This window comes from Grammomys surdaster, unplaced genomic scaffold (assembly GCF_004785775.1).
Source record: "Grammomys surdaster isolate TR1022 unplaced genomic scaffold, NIH_TR_1.0 126197, whole genome shotgun sequence".
NCBI classification, from domain to species: domain Eukaryota; kingdom Metazoa; phylum Chordata; class Mammalia; order Rodentia; family Muridae; genus Grammomys; species Grammomys surdaster.
In genome coordinates, this window is record NW_021621002.1 from 4,259,454 (window position 1) to 4,280,767 (window position 21,314).

The window sequence follows — 21,314 nt, forward strand, 5'->3', positions numbered from 1 at the left end:
ATCCCCGGCCGGAGCGCCCCGAGGCCCCGGCAACGGAGGGGAGCCCGCGGGCGGTGGGCGGGCGTGTCGCGGCGCTGGCTTTGCGGCTAGGCCGGAGGTGCGCCCGTCCCCGCGGGGCCTGCGCGGCGCGGGCGCGGGGACGCGGGGGAGGGGCGCCCCGCGGGGCCAGTTGTGTCTCCGGGGACTCAGGGACCTTGTAAGTCCTGCTCCTCACGGAAGTCCTTGCACCACGTTTGCACTCTCATCCCTACCAGCCCTGCGGAGAGAGATGGGTCTGGTGCTTCGAGACCCAGCCACCTGCAGAAGGTGTGGCCGCTCCCCAGAGTGGCCTGGTGGGTGAAGAGGGCAGCCGGTTGCCTGGGTGAGGCTACCTGTGAATTGCTTCGAGAAGACCAAATGAATGCCGTGGATTCGGCCGTGTGGATGCAGCTCACGTTTCTGCAAAGTTGAGAGAGTAAATCACGACTGCTGTGCGTTTATGCACGAATAAAATGAGGCAGAGCCTTATGCCCCTTTGCTTTGTAGAATGCTTTCTCCTTGCACACAGTGGGCGCTTAATAAGCGTTAAGTGCCGGTTTAGAGCGGGGATTGGATGGGCCATCCAGAATGGGAGCTAATCATGAAAATTGTCTGCAAAATGCCTTTGGAAACAGAAATCTGATGAGTAATTGTCAGGCTTTGAAAATTTTCAAAGTTTCCAAGTATCTCCTTAGTAGTTTTTCCCATCCCTTCTGATAAAAGTGAGGTAAAGGACCTACACTCTCAGTTTTGGTGGTCTTAAAGCGGTTTAATAGAGTAGCAAAGCTGCCGATTCATATCATGACCAAGTAGTCATAGCTAAAAGTGCTCCAGGTATAAAGTAAGTTTCTCATCAAGGCTTAAACATGCAGTTTCAAGACGAGTTTCCCTAGTTCATCACTGGACTCCCCTTACTCCTCAAACTAAACGGAGGTGATAACAGAAAATCGATATCACAAGTTCCATCCATTTTGTCAGTTATATTAGGATAAACAATAATTTATGTAAGTTGAGTGAGTAATAGTTTTATCTGGTTGCTTTCCTACTTGAAATACTAGCTGATTAAAAGATAAGTTTTAATATGAATTAAACGCGATTATTTCTTTTGAATTAACTTGGAATCAGATGATTTCGACTAGCGTTGGTGAATCATAAGCCTCTTTTTTGAGTTGGCGAAAGTTGTCCCAGTATTGTGCAGCCGTCTTTTAAGAGGGTCAAAGGGTTTATGAATTTTCTCAAACTAAACTTTTAAGTGATGATATCTCACTCCCAGAGGTCTAATGATTTTCTTCTAATGGTGAGAGTATTGAAAAAATACGTTTAAATTGTTTTGGCAAGGCTAACAATTATTATACTGGGGAAGTAGTTGTTCCAGCAAAGGTTCTGAAAGAATAGATGTTAAAATGAACAGACACTTGAATCCAAAGCTTGAAGAGGCTCACTGGAACTGCAGCGTACCTGAGATGAGAAGAGGGCTTCAAAGGGCAGCCGACCATGCAGAAAGAGATGGGGTTTGAGCTCAGAAAGAATAACATCTGAGTTAGGGACTGTATAAATATACTTTGGATGAAGAGGCAAGAGTGAAAACACAAAAGTCCTCAATGAAAGCTCTATATTTTATTATTTATTGTGATTTGTTCTACTCGTGATCTGTGGTAAGCTCTAGACATGGGATGATGAGGTTTTATTTATTTATTTTTTTTTTAGTAAATGATTTAATGTCTTAATCAGCTAGCGCCCCATTAAAGATTCACGAAGAGCCCTAAGATGTATATGTTATTTTACTTTTATTCAAGGGTCTTATTTAGCGTCGTATATAACCTTAAGGGGGTTAGGAGATAGGACTCTTTTTGAATTGTTACCATTTAATCTCTAGTCAAAAGCACCGACTTTGCAAAGCCCATAGTTTTCATTATTACTACTGTTTGTCATTCTGATTACCTACGTTAAGTTGTGAGTGGCGGTCTTTCTTATATATATGTACACGTAGCTGTGTTTTCGTGTGTATGATGATTCTGATCATCGAGCTGATAGCTTCGCCTTCAAACAACCAGTTTTACCATGCAGTTCCAGCCACAGCTCTTGTTTTTACCTCTCTTAAGAATGTGACCCTGTGTTAGCTTCTAGGGCCTAAGGAATTGTGGCTCCAAAGACAAAATAAATCTGTTTCAACTAGTCTTTGTCTTAAGCAGTGTTTCTCCTCCTTAAAGATAACTCCTTCAAGACACATGATCTTCTGATTTGTTCTTTGCTTTTTTTTTTTCCCTTTCATCTCTGTTTGGTACTGGAGCTAGGTCCTATCTCAGTGAACAACCCAAGTATTCTAAGGCCAAGCCTTCACTTACTCACTCACTTACCTGGCCTTAAAACACCCATAGCTGGGTAACTGTGAAGTGCTACACTCTCCACTCCCTGCTATCCACACAGAGGCCCGGTGCTGTTTCCTGGAGACCAGAGAAGCTTCTCACGGTGAGTGGATGCTCGAGTTTGTAGAAACACTCTTGGCGTGGCAATCATAAATAGGTGAGGTTAAACTGGTAACAAGGAAGCTTGGAAACACAGAGAACACTACATTTAGCAAGAAGGTCGTGCCCCAGACTCATGAATGAACACTCGTATCACTGCTGTGAAATCTCTTGGCTTTTGGACTCAGAGAGCAACTGTGGAACCATTAGCTGGTTTCATCTTTGGGTACATATGTGAAATTACACCTCCATTTTGAATTTATTTATGTGATAGCCTCGCATTTGCTTTTTGCCAGGGGCAGTTCTAAATATTTGTTGGGTTTTGGTGAAGGAAAACTGAAACACCAGAGTATGAGGTATCTTAAATGCTAGTGCTGGAAAATGAGTATCAATTTAAGTTGATGATAGAGTGTACTGAAAGGTAGTTAATGATACAGAAGAAAAGTTAGAATAAGGTACAGTGGTTTGGAGTAGTGAATGTTAGAATTTTAAATAAATTGGTCAGGATAGGCCCTAGAAGCTAACACAGGGTCACATTCTTAAGAGAGGTAACATCAGTGGGAACAAGGAGGGCCAGACAGGGAGAGCAGACTGAGCGCAAGATGAGACCATGCCTTTGGAAGAGAGACTCAGGAACCTGACCCAGTTTTGTTCTTACAGTGGTGATGAGCTAACACACTTGATGAACTAAGAACTAACTTCCTCTGGATGGCAAGTGGCTCACCTTAGCTGTCACTTATGTAGTTTTCCATCTATGGGGCTGGAGTCTTAGTCACACCTCTAGACCTAGACCATCACTAGACTTGATAGTTTTACCTGTTTCCCTCTAATCCACAGGCGCTCCATTTCATAGAGTAGGTATATAAGCTATCTAATTAATAAAGCCAGAGCCTCTGAAAAGAAACATGAGGGTAATTCCTATCAATAATGTAGATTCGCTTCTGGAGATGACTTAATAAATGTTATGGTTTGAACGGGAAGGTCTCCCACAGGTTCATGGGCTTGAATATTTGGCCCCCAAATGGTAGTACAGTTAGTTATGGAAGGCCATGTTGTAACTTTTAAGAAGTAGCTGGCTGGAGGAAGTAGGCCTTTGGGGAAAAGAAGGTCCTCGAGTCCTGCCCACTGGAGCCATGCCCACTTCCTGTCTGTGGCCTCCTTCTTGATTGGTGGTGTAGTGTGACCGGCTACCTCACACTTCTTGCTGGTGATGCAGTGTGACCGGCTACCTCACATTTCTTGTCGCCATGCCAGACTGTACCTTATTCCTCGAGCCAAAATAAATGTCCTTGTAAGTTCTTTTTGTCAGGTATTTTATGACAACAATAAGAGAAGTAACTTTTATAAAAAAATAATAATACTGTGAAGTGAGGCAGTTCCTGTAATAAGTTAGATTATAGAGGCCTTTGGAACTGGTTTATGGCAGTCACGTGGAAGACTGGAACTAAAATAGTGGGCTAACTCAGGATGGGGCTAGAGGACACTGGTGTTATGTTCTGGTAAAGAATCTATCTTTATTCTGTTTGTATCCTGAGAACTTAGTGAGGCTGAAGTCAAAAGTAATGGACTAATTTGTTTGGTAGAGGAAATTTCCAGGCAGGGCAGCATTTAGGCTGTGGTATGGTTATTGCTCACTGCCCTTCGTCTAGGCTTACAATGAAAAAGAGTGACAAAATGGGGCAGGAGGATCTAAAGAAAATCCTAGTTTCCTGAGGCCAAGAGCAGGTTTAAGGTCACAGACAAGGCAGGTACCGAAAAAATTCTTGTAGTTATTAAGGAGATGAACATAGTTAAAGAGAAACTTCCCCTTCTGCACTGGCACAACCGGAATGGTACTGAGGACAAGCTCCCTCCTAGTACAGGGTCCATGTAATGAAAGTCAGGTTTATTGGAAGGAGGAGAGCCTGAGCTGAGAGTGCTACCGAAGGACATCCCTGCCTGAAAACAACTGTCTAGGAAAATGGTTCTGCAGATTCAGCAACCAACGGACACAGAGCCACTCTAGCTCTGGCCCAGAGGGGCCAGGCTCCATCTCAAGACGATAGCAGAAGTTGGCAGTGTCCTCCAAATTGCTGATTTTAAAAGCTCGAAAGATGTAAGGTTAAGGGGTTTGGGGAGGAGGAATGTCATGCAGGCTTTTGCCAAGGTTCTAGAAGGCTGCGAATGCCAGGCAGTGCGTGGAAGACTTGGCTTCCCTGGAGTGAGGTCTGAGAGGGAAAATGAAGTCTAAGTTGCAATGAAGACTCCGGAGTGCTAAAACTTTCAGGACCATGGCATATCCCCGAGGAAGGACTCAGGTGCAGAGCCAGCCAGGGCTAGTAAGGTTCCTGGAGTCCAGATGATTCTATCATGAGTGTCAAATGTCAGATATGGAGCTTCAGGACTTGGTGTTTTTCCTGTTAGCATTTGGTCTTGCTTTAGTCTAATCTTTCCTTACTGTGCCTACTTCCTTCCTTTTGGAAGTACTTATGCCACTGTGTGTTGGAAGTATGTAACTTGTTTTTTTGATATCATGAGCTTAGACTTAAGATAATTGCCTCTAGTCTCAGAAGAGACTTTGGGATTTGGAACAGTGTTGGGATTTTTTTTTTTAGGTTTATTTTGTGTGTGTGTGTGTGTGTGTGTGTGTGTGCACGCACGTGCATGCCATGTGTTTGCAGGTTCCCAGGTCTCAAGAGAAGAGAGTGTCATGAGTGATAGTGACATCTGGTGTGAGCTCTGGTCTTCGGGAAAGGCAGCACGTGTTCATACCTGCCGAGCCGGCTCTCCAGCCTCTCCCCACTTTTCAGAGAGTGTTCCTGCTTGTTCATCACTTACAGTGCATTGTCATTTGTGTCTTTGCTGGGAACTGAACCAGGGCCTCATGTGTCCTAGCCGTTTAGTGCTGAGCTCCAGCCCCAGCTCACTGTTGGAATATGTGCATTTTTTTCATTTGAGATGACCGTGACTGTGGGGAATGGGACAGACTCAAATGTTATGGTTTGAGTGTGAATCTTTCCTATAGCTCCTGTTAGTCCTCACAAGGCCGTAGAACCTTCAGAGGTGGAGCCCTGCTGAAGAAAGTGGGTCACCAAGAGTGGCCTTGAGGTCTTACAGTCCAGTGCCCTTTCCAGTTTGCTTCTTGTTTGCTGATATGAACAGCCCCCTTATACTCCTGCCGTCATGCCTCTGTCACCATGATAAATGAGGGCTCCTCAAACTGTCAGCCCTTAAATCCTTTCCCCCAGAAGTTGCTTCTTGTCAGGTATTTGGTCATGGCATGAAAATTTAATTAATGCAGTAAGTACTTGCAGTATCAAAGAGGCATTATAGTGGAGTAGAAGGTTGCACAGTGTGTGTAGGCCTGTAGCCAGCCCTACTGCACAGTTAAGTGAACTGAAGCACAAAGGTATGACTTCACTGTGGTTTCATGGCTAGTAAGTGTGAGTTATGATTTTAATTCTGCACAGATATACAAATCTGTGTCTGCAAAATTTGGTTGTACTCTTCCTATGTCACTTCCAGGCACAACTGGTCTGTTTCCCTAGAATGCATCTGAACTGGAAACAGCCTGGTGAATCTGGCACGCTTGAGATTGATCATACACCACTGCAGCTTGTCACCTTCTCACTGTGGACAGGGCGCTTATGTATACTGTATCTCTTCTATAAATAAAGATAACAACAGCATCTTTTTCATGAAAGGTTAATGAGGACTAAATGAGATTATACAGGTAAAAGACTCATCTACAGTATTAAATTGTCTCTGTCATTAAATCTATTCCATTTGTGTATTTACAGCCCTCACAGGGAGGCCTGCATAGAGGTTAACAATAGGGTTGTGTCCACCTACCCACAGTACTGTTTGATTACTTCAGTGACAATGCGAGTCTTCAGGACATCCTGAAGAGATTGAGGCTAGGAAGTAGCCTGTGTCCTCTGCTCAGTGTGGCAGCCTTTGGCCACAGTTACTTCTGTGTGGACAGAAGTACTTCAGATCCTGGCAGCGGCTTTAGCCACTATGGACCAGGAAAGTGGTGTCAAGGCCAGTGGCTAAGATCATGGCTTTTCCCTTGGCCTGAACATGTCTGAAAAGACCAGCACTAGAAAGAGGCACTGTTCCTGGGACCTGTGGGCACCTCCCCTACAGAGCTTTCCTGTAGGGAGAGGGCATGGCTGGATGAGGATATTAATAAACGAAAGGCTTGTTGCTGCCCTCCTACTTTCTCTGCGCCCTGTGGCTTGGCAGCAAGATCCGTGTTACTCCTTGCTTTCACAAGAAGGCTTTGGGTACTGAGTTGAGGGGTTTGAAATGTGCACCTTCACGCAGGCATACAACCACAGCTGCTATTAGAGTCCCGAAGCCTAACTGCATCCCAAAACAGTCTTCAGTATTTTCTCCACCTGTTCCTTTCTCATGTAGAGTCAAGTCAGCCTGTATGAAACATCCCTACTGAATATGGTGTGTAGTAAATTTCACCATTATCTGCTTGCTTTAGTGTACACTGTTCTGACATGGAACTGAAGTGTATGCTTACAGCTAATTGCTGGACTCAAGTCTCCGTAGTTTGTAGAAGATGGTTTTCTTTAGAGTTCCTATATTCTGTAGACATCACCCATGTAGACAGTTCTAGAAATACAAGCTGATAGCTGTTTTCAGAGAATTCAATTCTTACCATTGATGACAGGGAGGAAGCCTCAAGGCTGAGGCAGGTTGGTGACACTCAGAGAGGCTTTCCAGGGATTGTCTGGAAACCAGAGGCCTTCTGTTTAGACCAGTATCAGAGGCAGAAGGCACTTCTCTTAAACCCTTGAAAAAGATCCTCCTTTCTAGCCTTTGTCCTCTACCTTCTTTCTCTACCATTGATCCTTGCCTCTCTGCCTTCAGATTTTGATGGTACGACTATGGCTGTGCTAGCAATTGAAGACGTGCTTCATTTTATTTCATGGTCATCTAATAGACTGTAGGTTTGTTCACACTGACCTGGGTAAAGTGCTAACCCTCAAATATGCATTTTGGAATCTGGAAATCAGAACTACAAATGTCAGAAATTTATGTGTGGTTTTCAAAATACCTTTCACTTTACACTCTAAATCAGAGTTAGAAGAAAATTGCATTTTCTTGGGGCCAATGAGATGACTTGGTGAGTTAAAACCATTGCTACACAAACCTGAGGATCTGAGTTCAATACCCAGGACCCACATGATAGAAGAAGAGAACTGAAAGTTGTCCTCTGAGTTCCACATGTACACTGTGGCATGGATATGCCTGCATTCAAACTCCATGCACACATACACACACACACACTTCACAGACACATATGCATACATACATACATGCATTCGCCACACCCATACATACTACAGACACATAAACACACATCACACACATGCACATATACACAACACACACACACACACACACATGCATACACGCATATCCACACACCAGACACATACACCTCAGATAGACATTCAGGGAGAGAGAGACACACACACACACACACACACACCCCGCAGACACATGCACATACAAAATAAAATTTTCTCCTTAAAGAAAGTGCTAGAATATTGAGATTCTGTAATCATTTTTGCTATTTTTAAAAAGACCAGCTGCAAGCAGGGACCAGATAATGGATGCTTACATTAAGAATAAAATCTTTTGGCAGGAGACAAATGTGCTGTCTTGGGTCACTAAATATACATCTTCTGCCTAGCATCCAAAAAAAAAAAATTGACAGGCTTCTGATGGGGTACTTTTCTTTGTCTGGCTCACCCACTGATCCCTGAAGGCAGCAGTTCTCAAGCTGTGGGTTGTAACTCAGTTGGAGGTCTAATGACCTTTTCACAGGGGTTTCCTAAGACCATTGGAAAACACAGATATTTACATTATAATTCATAACAGTAGCAAAATTGCAATTATGAAGTATCAAGGAAAACAATTTTATGGGTAGGTTCACCACAGCAAGAAGACCTGTATTAAAGGGTCACGGCATTAGGAGGTTGAGAATCACTGCCCTAAGGAGAGAACTGTTTCTTGTTTGCCAGTCTGTAACAGTGACTTTTCTAAGGTGGACCATATATGTGGGGATCAGCGGGGAATACGATATGTACAATATGTATCAGTAGTATAGGTACTGTATGTATAAATGGCATATAACAGTTTAGCTGTGAGAGATATATTTGAAGATGTAGTAGAGAGGTTACATATTCACATATCCAGAAACGGAGTGCCTAGATATATATTGTTATCTACATGTGAAGATATATGTGGGTAATACATAACCACATATATTTGTATGTGTATATGTATACTATTTTCTATGTATTACTATTGGTCAGAACATATTTTCTGTTCGTGCTTTTTAGCTACAACTTTTTTCATTTTAACTAGGCACTTAGGATTATACACACCGTGATTGTTGGGTTTTACAGCTGACGGGAAGTATCAGAGCAAAACTAGTACACATTTCTTAGTCCTTTCATAGTTTCTTAGCAAACTGAGCATACAGTTTTGTTTGTTTGTTTGTTTGTTTGTTTGTTTGTTTGTTTTTGTTTTTTTTGTGTGTGTGTTTTTTTTTTACTTATTCAGCTGAGAGCATTGAACCTCCACTTAAAGGTATCACTGTATGGCCTTTTCTTGGCATATCTGAATTGCCAACATCTCTACTTTTTTACTTTGGGGCTACTAGTAAATAAACTGATTTATTTAACTGATACTTGGACAGTTTAGCAAATCACTGAGGCTGATGCATGGGTCGTACATAGTGAGTGTGCATACTAGACAGAGGGCTGGTTCAGGCCCCAGGTAAGGCATCAGAACAGCAAAAGATTTTACCACACTAGTTAGAATATCATTCTAATCAGAAATTGTGAGCATTTTCTTTTTATAATTTGCTTTTGATACCTTAAAACTGCTGTTGAATGAAGGTTACATGGGAAGCAAAACTCCAGATAAGGAAAGACTGATTATTATATCTGGTCTATAATACATGTACATAGTATTTATATACATATCATACCATCTATATGTATGTATGTCTACGAATCCATATATCTATATGTACATATGTTTGTATGTGTGTCAGAGACACATGTGTTCTCATTCTATAACTTTCTCTTTTCTTTTCTCTCCTTAACATCCATGGCTGATACCTATGATTACCCCACATGGTTTTTTGTTGTTTTTTTTTTTTAGACTGTTTCTTACCTCTATGAGATAAAATATATTTGAAGAGACCAGATATATACAGATAAGATAAATTTTATAGGGATCACTTACAGGGACATAATTATTGTTATGCTGATTCAAAGAAAGGCCTCTTCTTTGAATACTGAATTTGCTTTGTGTGTGTGTGTATGTGTGGGTACACGAATGCACACACTAATTTGTAATATGTTCTCAAGCCCATCTAACACCTCTTGAGGCTCTGAGAGGCCTAACTGTGTGTGTAGCCATGGACTCGTAGGATTAGAATTTGTGCAGTTTGAACAAGATTTTGACAAAGCTCACAGTATTTTTCTACATACAACTTTGGACGTTTCTCCATAGGTTCAGTGGTGATGGAGCTGAGAGTGGTTTTGAGACATACATAGCTAAGAAGGTGAACTAAGGCCACCTTTAGTTTGTCCTCAGCTTTAGTGAGAGGTGTTGGTACAGTTCACGGTGTAATCCCATCCAGTTGTTTCCCTGGCCATCCTTGAGTGACAATTGCTTTCCAGGGACTCTGCTCATTACCCAGCTCACTGAGGGTCCTTTCACAAAGGCTGGCGTCAGAGGTGGCATTGAAGCATCGGTATGAACTGTGATAGCTGTCATGGAGAATGGTTTGAAGTATGGAGCCAGAAGTCGGTCAGTAGATGTGTGAAATTGTAAATGGACGGTTCATTCTTAACCTTAGTTCAGTCAGGACAGACGTTCCTCTCTATTAGGAATATACTCGGATACAGAGAAGCAGTTATAAATGTGCTCTTAAAGATTCTCGGTGTGTAAGTATCTTGGTTTATTTGGCATGAATGTACATAGCATGCCAAAAATGGTGACAACAAAGTGTCACTTAGTAAAAGAATGTGTGACTGTGTGACGTTAGTCCATGCATACAAACCAGAGATGTCATCAGATTTTATGGCTTGTATGTGAATAAGAGGCATTTGCAAATTTGACAACAATTGTAAGACTTGATATGACATTTCCAACAAAGATATATGAGGCTGAAAGTAATTATTTTGAAATATTAATAATTGCAAATTGAATTTGATCACCTATGCTTGAGGGAAGACTGGTTTATCTTTCCACCTACAGAAAGTGATTTTAATGCAAATTATTGTCATGAAAATTCATGAGCATACACAGCTCTGAGCAGAGATTAGCAATATGTCCTATGTCCGGCTGTTAATGTACACACAAGTTCTTTTTGGGGGATTTTGACTTTGTAATGTTTGGTATGACCAGTTTATAAAGTTGTGTGTTTTCTTCTCATTTCTTGATCTGAATAGTCAATTTCATAAAGGTCTGGGTTTTTTTTTGTTTGTTTGTTTTGGTTTTTCAAGACAGGGTTTCTCTGTGTAGCCCTGGCTGTCCTGGAACTCACTCTGTAGACCAGGCCGGCCTTGAACTCAGAAATCTGCCTGCCTCTGCCTCCCAAGTGCTGGGATTAAAGGTGTGCCACTGCCCAGCTCATAAGGGTCTTACTTATGTAATATTATAATATTTTTCCACAAAGGAGCTCTAAAGTAGTAGGCTACACAAAATGTGGGTTAATTCCCTAGGTTTTCCATTAGGGACTCACCTTGTCCTGGAAACTGTGCTAACTAACTGCCCTCCCAGCCCTCCCTGAGGCAGACATTCTGCCCATCATGTAAGAACTGCTTTCCAAATTGGAGCTTAATATGTTATCATACTAGTTATACGCCATATCTAGTGAGACATGAACTAAGGTGTTTTTGCTTGGTAAGGTTATAGTAAAAATATTTTCCTTCAGTACAGAAAGCCTCTTCATCTTACAACGATAATTATTATAGTCAGTCATCTGTGTATCTCATAGTGTCTGCCTCTGTCTGTCATGAGCGTCTTCCTTCCTGTATGCTCTGTTTCTCCCCTCCAAAATTCAGCTCCTACCTAGAGGATAGGGTCTTGTTATCTTCCTGTTCTCTTCTTCCAGAAGTATTTTCAGAAACAGAGTGAGAAACCCAGCAGCACTCTGGCTATGAAAAAGAATGAATTACAAAGCGCTTTTGGACTACAGGCGACATCTTTAAAACTAGCTTCAGATGCATGCATATGGTATGGGTTTGAATGTATATGGCATATACACAAATACCAGATTGGTACAGGACAGTTTATATTTAGGAAATATGAAAATAACTTTATAAAAGCAGGGGAGGGGAATGAAAGGGAAATTAATTTTATTTTTACATTTTAAAATAAAAATTTGGGCCTTTTCCAGTTTGGATAGTATGGAGTTGACTTGCATTATTTCAGGCCTCGCCTACAGTGTTTGGTGCTCTGGCATATGCTGAGGACTCCACAAGCTGACCCCAAGCGCATCTCTTTCCTCCCTCGTCCTCTTGCTAGGCTCTTTGGCATAAAGAAGGCTGGGGAGTAGATAAAAGAAACTTGAGCTGAAGTAGAAAACTGGATTTTGAATCCTGATCCCACCATCTCTGAGATCAAATCCTTAAACTTGAGCAGCTCTGACATCCTTCACAACTATTGTTTATAAAGTGCCTTCTGGAAGTCCTCAATACCTACTATGCAGCAATATTCCCATTTGATGCAAGAGGGAACCAGGAGACAGACCAAGTAACTAGCCCCAGGTACCCACCAGTGGAGTGTTCGAGGAAGCAAGGACTGGTATCACCACGTATCCACTACATGTTCTTTTCAGACTACATTATGGAATTCTATAAAATCCTTGTTCTTCTTCCCACATAGAATCATGCTGTGGCATCTAAGATGATGCAAGTGTTCTTCCTGCTTCAGCCTCTGTGCAGCCAGGACCACAGGCGTACACAGAGCACTTGGCTGTGCATTTTATGAGACCCAAGTGCTTGTACTGCACTAAGTTGGCATCTTGATGTTTGCAGTTTAATAGAAGGCTCGTTCATACCAGGATGCATTTCACAAAGACTGGATTTCCACCAGGAATGCTTTAGAGAGCTGGGGAAATAGTTTGACTTCTCTGTCTAGTAAAAAGTGTGCTCAAGTCTTCTGAGAAAAGCTGTTCGGGAGGTCTGTGAACCTACATGTGGGAGTCTTGTCTTTATTCCTTTCCAAGAAATAGAAGCTCTCAGTATCCCCTCTTTGCTTCTCCAAAAGGGTCAAGAACGCATGGAAACCTCAGGGTATCATATGGCAGCACACAGATTAGGTGTGTTAGCTGGTAGGTGTTTTGTTGGCCATTTCCTCTGCGGGAACTGGGCTGGAACTGGGCTGTGGATGGTTCTGGATGCTATTCTTAGATTCCAGACTAGCATGTGACCTCTGTAAAGCTGTGTGATTCTCTGAGATCCCAACATCTGTCTAATAAGGATGGAAATAGGACTTACTTCTTCCTATGAAGATTAAATAAAAATATGCACATGAAGGGCCTGCCAACTAAGAACAGACTATAAATGTTAATAGATATGTTTATCCAGACTTTCAGCCTTCCTCCCAGCTCCACAGACTTCTCAAACTTCCATCTCCATGTTTCTACAGTACAGTGGAAGAAATAAGGTCATCAAGGTAATCTTATGTGCTTCTGTCTCAGGTTAATCGTTTTCTAGACTTTGGTCTCCCTGGAGGTTGTGGATCATGTTTGTACCAGTCATACTGAGTGGTCCTAAGAGTCCATGGGGTGTTAAAACTTCCCTGTAGTGGTTTTAAAGTATGTCAGCCTTAAGTTGATGTTGTTTATGTAGTTTTCATTCTTTGAGATATTAGGTCAGGTGATTAGCCATAAGGGCATGCATCTCCAGGTTCCAGAGAGCTTTACTAAACTATATATAAACAGAGAACAGCTTTTCTCCTTCAGCCACAAAGCACTGGAAAAACAGAAGACACTTTGTGTATTATCTGTTGTGAAAGGATTTGTAGGGCTTTTGTAAAGACTCCAAGAACAAACTCTTTTAAGTTAACAAAATGCCATGCCCTCCCCTTAAGTGCTGTGCAGCTCTTCAGTAACAGTTTTTCAAATGTTAGGCTCTCAGATGCCGGAACCTCCTCAGGGAATCCCCAGGACGGAAGATATTAGAAACTCAGGAATAACCAAGGTGGACATGTGGTACAGAAACTGCTTTAACTGCTGTGCTTGACAGTCATTTCCTACTGAAATTATTTCAGTCCTATAAGATATACACCCATAGTCTCCCCCACTGTAGAGTGTCCTGGGCTCACAGTCAGGCAGCTAGTCCAGGCTGTGTGACCTAACAGTAGCTGAGTAAGAAAGGATTTCCAACATTTCCCCCTTATTCCTTCACTGTCACATTTATATTTTGAAAGATCAAAAACCAGGTTGACTTAATAAGTATTAAATTATTTCATTTTCCATTTTCCATGTTGCAGTGTCTAAACTCCCAAATCTTTATTAGTAAATATTTTCGGAGTGCCAGCTGTGCAGGCATTGACTAGGATTTGAGGCTAGAGTAGTGAAATGCACACGAAAGTCCTTGGGCTCGTGGAGACAGTGGTTAAACAGTATAGTGAAGCAGTGGTAATGTTGAACAGCCAAAAGGTGGGGAACATGAAGGAATGAGGCAGCAGAGCCTAGGAGGCCTGTGTGAAGTGAGGGGTCTAGGATGCTGTGTTTGGAGGAAGCCATCCCTGAGGGTTCTCCACAGAATAGTTGGTGTGAGTAGACCTGGAACACCTACAGGGTAGTGGGGTGAAGAAGCCATTTGGTTATGGAGGTGGAGACAGACAGGACAGAGTAGGGTGGCCTGCCCATGTGGACCTGTGAGTCAGATGATGTCACCACATGGACTGAAAGTTAGTCTACCCCCAACTGAGGATGTGGATCTTGCTGTGCCTCCATTACACTTAGCCTGTGGGTTTCAATATAACACTAGGGAGTTCAGAGACTATTGCCGAATTGAAAGCCATGGAGGGATCTGAGAAAAACATACTTGACACTCCAATCTCCTTAAATGTAGCTTGTTTATTCTCTCTCTCTCTCCCTCCCCCCCTTCTCTCGGATCCTATTTTTTTAAAAAAATCTTTAAATAAAAATGTTGACTACTTCATTTGGCTGACGACGTTCATTTGGCATTTGACTTTAAAAGCAAGGGTGCAAAAGATTTTATACATGTTCATATTTAAAATGATGTTTGCCTCTAAACTCTGAGGACCTATAGATTCCTTCAACATTTTCTTCAGTGGTTTTGTGAAACCTTGAATAGATTTACTGGCTCATTACAAGTGAGGGGTGAGAAACAGAAAATAAAGTAGGCTTGACCTACACACTGGTTGATTACCTCAGGGCTGTGGTAGACCCTGTGCCTGAAGATACTGTTTCCTCAGAGCTTGGCTTTTTCCCAATTGAAAGGGGGTATTTAATGTAACTTTGTCACAAAAAAAAAGTGACTATTTCTCTGTCTCCAAATTTGCATCTTCAGAGATATAGCATACATATTTTTCTGCCAAGATAGGCCACCACTTCACCAAGAATGTATTATTCTTCTCTGTTTTTACTTGTTGGCATCTTTGTTCACATAACTGAGAAGTAGTTGTTTGGGTGATAGGATACACACACATAAGTGAAATTCAAGATAAAAATTAAAAATTATAATATCAGGTGTTATGTATCTGTACCTGCAATCTGGTCTTTGAGTTAATATGGAATATTCTGTGACACATTGCAGTTTTGCTAATCACACATTATCTAAGGCTCAGTGGCCATGGTAGTTATTTCTGTCCCTGTGGCAAATTTGTGAACTAAATCAACTTACAAAAGGAAAGGTCCGTATTTTGACTTACAGTTTCTGAGGCTTGGCCTTATTGCACTGGACCTATGGTGACATGGAACTTCATAGTGAGAGGACAGGGTAGAGGAGACCTGTTTCATCACCTTCAAGGGTATGGTACAGTGACCCCTCTCCCCCTTACTTCTCCTAGGCCTCTCTCAAAGGCTCCAACCCATCTGAACAGTGTATAAGCAAATGATCAGTTCCTTGATGTGAGGCCTTTGGGAGGAATGCCGTTCCCAGAGGGAGCAGAGCTTCCAACCCTCAGCACAGATGTACGAGGTCTGCAGGGACCGAGGTCTGGCTGATCAAGGAAGATGCTCAGCTTTAGGTTGGTCATGTAGAGCCGTGGTTCTCAACCTTCCTAATGCTGCGACCCTGGAATACAGTTCTGCATGTTGTAGTGAGCCCAGTCATAACATTGTTTCATTGCTATCCCACAACTGTGCTTTTGCTACTGTTATGAATTGTAATATATAGTTTTTGGAGATTGAGGTCATGACCCACAGGTTGAGACTTGCTGCTTAAGTCTGCTCAGGTGTGTGCGTTCTGGTATCTGTATAAAGTGGCAGCTGCTACTAACAGTTGCCTTTGCTTGTTGTGGATGCCAGAACTCAAGAACCAAGGCAGACAATGGATGTTTAAAGGCTTGCCTCTTGTCATGCCTGTAACATTCTGTTAGCCAAGTCAAGTCATGGGAGCAGTTGCAGAGTTGATAGGCCAAAGAAATGTATTTCTGCGTGAAGGAAGAAGAGTAGGAGTTGGTTCCTGATCTCCTTCATCAGAAATAGAGGAGACAAAAGACATGTTGATGTTAGTGCAGAGACAAGCTTTCTCCTAAAATAGAGGTAGCTGTCCCTTCAGTTTCCCAGGAACCTTCAGAATCATACTCTGTAAAACCCCAGGAGTTATGAATAAACATTTTAGATATGGGAGTTGAAACTTATGGAGGAGAAAGCATTTGCATTGCTTTCAGTTGGTCATGAAAAATAAGGGAGACTACCTCTCTAGTCAGAGATGGCCCCTTTTCCATCCTAGGCTCTTAAAGATCCAAAGGTTTTCAGTTGGGTTGTTCTGTGTGTTTTATTCCTAATTCTTGAGCGGCTTGGAGGGCTGAGATGTGAATACTTCCTGTAGTACCCACCCACCACTGAGAGCTCAGTGAAGATCACACACTGCTTGGCTGGATGTGCTGTTTCTTTGCTTTCCCCAGGCTATGCCAGTACCAGGGGATGAGGTTGCCCTGCAAATTGGGAGCCTCTTCTCCATCTCCTCTTTACTTTGCACCTCCGCGTGCTGAGGGACCTGCCGTTGGTGTCAGGTGCCTAGTGGTGTTAGCATGACCCTGGATAGGTAGATAGTGCATCATTTTCACACGTGCAGAAGGAGGACTGTGATAACTACCATATAGAGGGTCACACGCCAGTGTCTGTGTTAAATTCAGTGAGTGTTAGCTGATGACACTTCACTGTTATTGGTTAGAGTTGACAACACGTAACCATTACAATTTTTATTATTACAGTAATCATTGTTTCTTCTGACTAGAAGATGGGCCTTCTGAGACATGGCTCCATATCTGATCATTGTGTTCCCTCTCTGCCGTGGTACTAAGTGTATAACATAGGAATTTAAAAAGGTATCAACTGCACTGACTTACACTTTACATTATCTACCAAGATGGGTCCAGCCCCAAGACTCAGATGAGATGACTTCTGAAAAGTGATCTAGTCTCTTTTTCCACGTTCACATTTTGCTTGAAATAAATACTTAGAAGCCATACAAAGGCTTTGAGTTATTTTTTCTGTTTTCCATCTGATTAGACCACTTTATACATCTCTGACTTTGCTGTTGTATTGGAAGCATTGAAAAACATGCAAACAAAAGTTGAGCACGATGGCTCACACTACAGTCCTAGCACTTGGGAGGTACAGGCAAGAGAGTCAAGAACTGAAGGCTAGCTGTAGTTACATAGCAAGTTCAAGACCAGTCTGAGAGAGATCCTGTCAAGAAAGGAAAGGAGAAAGAAGAGGGAGCATGGAGGGGTGGAGAGAAGAGAAGGAAGGAAAGACATAGGGAAAATGTGACAGGGATACTTAAAGAATATTTTCCGCTTTTGAGCTGCTATTGTCAGGCTGTCTTCTTGTGAGTGTGAGTTTTCTTATCATTTAGCATGTTTAAACACATTGTAAATTTTCAGCTAAGTCACAGTTTGCAGAAAACGATCCATTTGGCATAAAAGGTTTATCTTTTCAGCTAACTATAGCACATAGGCCCAACTTTGTATGGATTAAGGGTTCAGGAAGTTTATGTTTCTTTCATATAGGGGTCCAGGGAAAGCTGCTGGGTTCCTTGTGGTCATTCAGACCTTTACTTCTATCCATCTTCTTTCTCTGCTTCCCCAGACTGATGTCTCCCCTCTAAGATAAAGAGGAGATTTCCTGTGGTCTTTCCTGAACATGAACCTTCCTGCTCACCTGGGGAGTGAAGGAAGAGTGGAGAGTACGTTTATGATGTGTATGGTCCAGGTCTGCACTAGTCCACTAGTGAGGACTTAATCACAGGGCTCCACGAGCTGTAAGTGCTCTGGGTCCTGTGTTCTATTGCTTGTGGGAAAGGAGGTAGACATTCTGGTAGACTGCTAACGAGTTCTTTCTTTGTACTATCAGACAAGTTTACTTTAGAAAGCTTTACATTTTTTTGAACAGCGATAGCCTATAGTTTAAAGGAGTGTGGGAATGCATGAGTAGTATAGTAACAGTTAATAGCTGGAATGCTTTATTGAACTACATGTGCCAGTGACTGTTGCACAGCTCAGCACAGCACAGCGCACCACAGCACAGCATACCACAGCACAGCACACCACAGCACACCACAGCACAGCACACCTCAGTGCAGCATAGTGCCTTACTTGATACTTGAAGAAGTCTTCCTGAGACATCCTGTAACTACCTGCATTTTATAGGTCAAGATACTGAACTTGACTATCTCAAGCTAAAGAACCAGGTCTGCCTAACTCCAGAGTGTCCCCTGTGTCACCTTAGGGCAGATGAGAAGGAGGAGACAATAGACATAAACTGCATCTTATGTGTTAAATCACTTCTTTGAGGACTACATATGTGAAGACTGTATCTCTATTACTCTGAACCTCCCTTTACCCTCAGTCCTGTGTCTCCAAATTCATGATCTTTTCTTCAGTTATTATTATCATATGTGTACACACACATATGTATCCATACACACACACACGCGCACACACACACACCCTAGTGAGTTCATTTAGCTTTGCTCATATTTACATGTGTCCAAGGCTGACCACTTGGGATTGGACAACCTATTCAGGAGCTTGTCCCCAGAGGAGACTGATTCTCCCTCTCTCAGGAGACATTAACCCCTTGTAGCTGTAAGGATGGAACCATGTGGAACTCTTCCTGTCCACACTGACATGTGAACTGGTATTGTCACTATGCTGATCTTGTTCAGGCAACCATGTTGTTGAGAGTTCATGGATGCAGCTTCCCTGTCATATATAGAAGACACAGTTTCCCAGCAGACCTCCTGGTTTAAAATCTTTCTACCCTTCTTCCATCAGTTTCCCTGAGTCCTAGGTGTAGGTGCAGCATTGGCGAAGTATGGAAGTATGAGTTTGGGTTGTTTACCTCTTGGTCACTTATTCTCTGCATTTTAACTAGTTATGGCTCACTGTTCCAGTCTCCATCTGTTGATAAAAGAAACTTCTTTGATTAGGAGTGGGAGCTACACTTATGTAGATATGTACATAAGGTACACTTACGTATATAGGCTATGCTTCTAGCCATACTTACTTATGGATATAAGGCTAAATCTTTAGTGCATTTAGACATTACATTGGTTTTGGAAAATGGCAGCTTTAGTCTCTCTCCGTTCTGTGACCTCTCCAGTTACAGCTGGCTAGCTTTACAGTGCCAGGCCTAAACTCCCATCTGTTGAATGGGCATGAAATCTAGTTGGTCAGCTGTTGGTTAACCCCAAGCTAGCAGTGCCACTATTACACCATTGCAGTTATCCTGCTGGCCCAGTCTTCGTTGTGATTCACAGGAGCAGTTGGATAGGACTACCAACTGCTCTTCTTCTTGGTCCCTTCTATAATACCTTCCAATACTTTGAGAGCCAGTCCTCAGGGAGGAGGTATTTAGGTCGACTCCAGCTTGGTAACTTCTGGTTCCTGCGTCTGAACTATGGATTGTCTTCAGCAGTAAGGTCTTCCCTTCAAGTTCAGGGAGGCAACCAAGAGTGATGACAATAGCCCATATTGTGTGAGAAACTTGCATTCCTCTGCCAGCAACTGGAAGGGCGATTTCCCGTGACGAGCATTGGGGTTTATTAGACATTCTATGGCTCTTGGGGGAGTATTATCACCTCAACTGGCACAACTTCAGTTATTTGTATATTTATATCCATGCATGTATTTTTATATGTATTTTAAATAAACATAAAATGTTTATAGCTTTTGGAGTCATTCTTAGTATTCTTTGTCTCTCTGCCTCCTACCCCTGTCCTTAATGTCTCTCTCTCCCCCACCCCCGCCTTCCCCAGATAAAGTCCCTGTTTTTCCGATCCTCCCCCCACCCCAGCTTCCCCTTATCCTGTGTCCTTTTTCTTTTCTAGTTCCTGTATTTACTTTCCAGGTGACACACATCTAAAGACTTGTGGCTAGGATCCATAAACAGGAATATTCTGTGTGCGTCTTTCTAGTTCTGCTTGTCTCACTCAGTATAATGTCCTCTAGTTCCATCCACTGACCTGCAAATTCTATGATTTCATTTTTCTTCCTAAATGTTCTCCAGCTGATAAATGGTAAACAAAAATACATACACATACATGTACACACACACACAGATTGAGAGAGAGAGAGAGAGACAGAGACAGAGACAGAGAGAGACAGAGAGACAGAGAGAGACAGAGAGAGACAGAGAGACAGAGCAAGTGAGCTTTGGAACCAGACAACAGCAGCAAATGCTGTCAGGAAGATAGGCAAGTTCTTTGGGAAGACTCAGAGAAAGGATGTGAAATCCTGTATCAGGGGATGCCACTCAAGGACTTCTTGATTGATACTGTGAACAGATCCATTTAGGTGCAATGCTTTCTCATAGTTTCTGGATATCACTGTCACTTGTGACTTGTCATGCTGGTGACTGCAGGGCAGTCCATTAACAGACATAGTTTGTATTTCTAGATAAAAGAAGCTGTTTGCCAACAGTGCATGAGAGGGACAGCAGGTTACCCTAGAGTTCTCCATCCTGGAGCCTCCATTTCTTTGGAGATAAAGTTTGTACTTAAGGCTACTTATGTTTTGGCTTTTTTAAAACACAGAAGTGTTCTTGAGGCTCTATAGAGTTTTAGCAATTTTACTTCTCATGAAGCTTTAGGATCAATTTTTCTTAGATTAGAGGATTTTTCAAGTACAAAACAATAAGTAAAAGGCACATGGCTGGTTGTGATAGTACTGGTCATTTGTTAACTGCCTGTGGCAGCATTGCTCTGTGTGCTGAGTCAGTTCACCCAGGGGTGCATGGGCTGGTCTTCATTTGCATGTAAAGGGTTGGAACAGTAGTGTGCTTAAGTCACTTGTCCATTTTCCATCAGTAGAAGACAACCAGAGCTCAAACCTAAACTTTGAGATCCAGAACTGTTCCCTGCTCTAGGCTCTACTTTCTCCCAGATCCACGTGCCGTGCTCCTGCAGATCCACGTGCTGTCTCCTATAGATCCACGTGCCGTGCTCCTATAGATCCACGTGCCGTGCTCCTATAGATCCACGTGCTGTGCTCCTATAGATCCACGTGCCGTGCTCCTATAGATCCACGTGCCGTGCTCCTGTAGATCCATGTGCTGTGCTCCTATAGATCCACGTGCCGTGCTCCTGTAGATCCACG

General features: G+C 42.5%; 1 protein-coding gene across 1 annotated transcript in view; it reads left to right on the top strand.

Moving 5' to 3' along the window:
• Jazf1 (JAZF zinc finger 1) overlaps positions 1 to 21,314 on the top strand; it is a 303,749-nt gene that overhangs the window by 635 nt on the left and 281,800 nt on the right. The gene's annotated exons all lie outside the window — the stretch shown is intronic.